A 3476-nucleotide genomic window follows, 5' to 3' on the forward strand; every position below is an offset into this window, starting at 1 on the left:
GCTGTCTCCTGACTTTTCTGTAAGCAGAAGGCATACAGTAGGGACATGGAGAGTAAGAATTTGTGTATGTGTGTGCATGTAAAGTCACTTCTCTCTACCTTCTCAGTATATAAAATGCAGGCTCTGTTATTTATCTACAGCTCAAATGCTAGAACCCTGGATAATATGACCAGTTTTGTTGCCAAAGATCACAGGATTGATCTCTTAACCTTGACTCAGAGTTTCCACTTAGTTCTTAATGAAGCCTGTATGCCACTAACTAACTACAAGGGGAGTATGATGTATCACAATACACAAGCAAAATGTTGGGGGAATTCAAAGAGGCTGGAGGGCAAAGAGACCTAGAGTAATGAAATATTTTTTAGAGGAGACAGCACTTGAGCTTTAGTCCTGGAGGGTAGGTTGGGATTTCAGCAAGCAAAAAATGGTTTGGGAGACAAAGTGGCAAAAGCCTTTAGCCCAGGTCAGCAATACCTGGGCTAAGCAAGTGGAGCTGGCATGCTTCATGTGACTAATGGCAGCTGGAAAACTGGGAGAGCATACCTTGTCCAAACAAGGTAACCACTACACTACTCTGCATGCCCTGACTGACCAGAATTGGCTCATGATTGTTATATAGTCCACATCAGAAACAAGATAGGGATTGGTGGTGGAATGTAATAGTTGTATAAATTGTTTTTAAATTTACTTTTGATAATTGCTTTACAATATTGTGTTGGTTAATGCCGATGTATGGTAGAAACCAATACAATATTGTAAAGCAGTTATTCTCCAATGTAAATAAGTTTTTTGTTTAAAAAGAAAAAAGGGATCTAGGATTCACACCTAACACTTCCATGGTGTGTGAAATTCTAATAGCAGTGTTCACGCTGAACTACAGAGGCTGAGCATGGGGAGCTTTCGTGGCAATAGTGAAAAATGAGAGTCTAGACTAAGGGTGGTGACAGTGGGCAAAGGAGGTGAGGGTTCTGACGAGAGAGTTTTAGAACTTGGAAAATTCATGTTGGAAGGTAGAAGGGGAAGAGGATGACTGGGAGGGCTTCTACCTTGAGTGGATGTTTGTGTTTTTAATAACTATACCATGAGAAAACAGAAGTGAGAACAGGTTTGGAAATAGATAAGAAAAGAACGGGACATGTTAAGTTCGAGGTGCCTGAGGTGGTACACCCAAGCGAACTCCTTAGTTCCATATGTAGTATCTGGAGGACACTGGCTCAGAATTCTGGGCATTATCGAGGAGGTTATTGAGATATAAACAGAATCCAGCACTTTTGTGTTTGGAATTCTTTGTACAGAATTGGTTGCCTCACAACCAGGCTATAGTGGAATTAGAAAAGGATCACAGAAGGATAACTGGAATAACCAAAATGGTAGGAATCTGAGGGAAAGGAGGCTGGCCTATGAAACCAGATTAGAGCATAGAACCACCACAGCCTGCAAGAAAGGCTCAAAAGAGATCCAGTCACTGCCTATAAAATTGTTAATGAAAGTGAATGTTATTTGCTCACCAAATCTTGCCTTATATAGGAAGGTTTTTGTTGTTGTTTAGTCTCTTAAGTTGTGTCCAACTCTTTTGCAACCCTGTGGAGTGTAGCCCACCAGGCTCCTCTCTGTCCATGGGACTTTCCAGGTGAGAATACTGGAGTGGGTTGCCATTTCCTTCTCCAGGGGCTCTTCCTGACCCTGCTTCTGCCACGCCTCCTGTATTGTTAGGTGGATTCTTTGCTGCAGGGCCACTGGGGGAGCCCTTATAGGAGAGACACCTTTGAACGGAAAATTTAAGACAAAAAATTTTTATAAACATTCTACATGTAAGTCCAAAAAGTTTCAGAAGCCAGGGATATAGATGGGATCCAAAAGTTGTGGGGTGGGGGGCGGGGGGGGGGCAGGGGGAGGATGCAAATAAAAAAGCCATAAATGCCTTGTAAGGACATGTTCAGAAATCCCAAGCCCTTAGGCATTGCCACCTGAAGGGTGATGAGCTCATATATGGCAGCTTCTTTGGGCTGCTGCTGGCATAGGGGTGCAGGCCTGCTTAATGACCAATAGGCCCTAATGTGACAATTCCTGAGAAAGTTACTCATCACTTAAGTATGTAGTCTAATCAGCCTTCTAAATTTATACCACACTGAAAGGGTCCAAGTAGGATATCAATGATCTGCATTTCCAGGGAATATTAGTTATGGTGTGTGTATGTGGGTGGGTGGTAGAGGGAGGAAGGGAAGAGTAGCATTGGAATAAAAATCCTTGTAATTATCCTCCAATTAAAAAAAGCCCAACCTATCAAATACTTATTTATATAAGAAGCTATACTCCTTTCCCCCAGCTCTGTTTCTTGTTACGGTAAGTTATAAGTAAGGCGGGATGGTGGCAAGCTAGAGCAAGGGTAGAGGGATGGGAAGGCAGTTTTGCCCATCCTTCCAAAATGGTACCAGGGATTGTAGTCGAGATGGAAGGACCAAGGAGAGGTAGAGGCACAGGGCAGCAGGTGTGCTGGATTTTGTGGTGTGATGCGTGACTGGTATGTAGCTAGAATGCTGTGCATGGATCTGAGTGTTCCCACACCACAGTGGTTCTGTGTGGCAATCAAACTGGTACCAGTGTTATGCCTGTATTCTGTGCTAGTACTATAAACTTTTGGGTGTGCTCTTGGGAAGCTGGCTTAAATTATGGATTTAAGAATTCACACAGCATGTTCAAGGAAGTATATGGAGCCCATCACTTTTACATCTTTAAACCAAAGGCTCAAGGTCAAAAAACAAAAACAAAACAAAAACAAAAGCAAGCCAGCAGAGGGCACCAGTCACACAATTTTACAGTATTTCAAACTCTTCGAATACAGGAAAATAGGCCTGGGACATAGTGCCATCTTGTGGAAGTTACTGATATTCCTTTTTATAATGAAATTTAATGTAAGTTCTTGAAATGCATCCAGGGCTAACTGGTAGGCTGTTGCTTTTAATGCTTTATCAAGTCCCACTTTAACCCTTATTCTCTTCCCCCAATATCTATTTATTGTCCACCTAGGCCCACTTCTATTCACTTTCTACCATTCACATTTTATGATGTTTAACCTTAGAAATGTATTCATTCAACAAATACTGAACACTAACTATGTGACAGATATCACTTGTTCTGTCTGCTTGAGATACACCTACATAGGAGTAAAATAGACAAAGTTCCTTGACCTAGTGAAGCATACATTCTAGCAAGAGGAGACAGATGATAAACATAAGCAGAAGGTAATAAAACTTTGAAAAAAAAGGAAAAAGTAGCAATGGAATTCAATAAGGGGGTCAGGGTAGGTCTCACAGAAAAGGTAACATTTAGCAAAAGGTTTGGAAGGAAGTGAGGGAATTATCCAGGGTCTCAGGGGAAGAGCATGCCAGGCAGAGGGAGGAGCCGCTGCAGAGGCAGAAGAAGGCATGACGTGTTTGGGGAATAGCCAGGAGTGGCCGAAATGAAGTGAACGAGGA

Source organism: Oryx dammah, unplaced genomic scaffold (genome assembly GCF_014754425.2).
Source record: "Oryx dammah isolate SB20612 unplaced genomic scaffold, SCBI_Odam_1.1 HiC_scaffold_21, whole genome shotgun sequence".
NCBI classification, from domain to species: Eukaryota; Metazoa; Chordata; class Mammalia; order Artiodactyla; family Bovidae; genus Oryx; species Oryx dammah.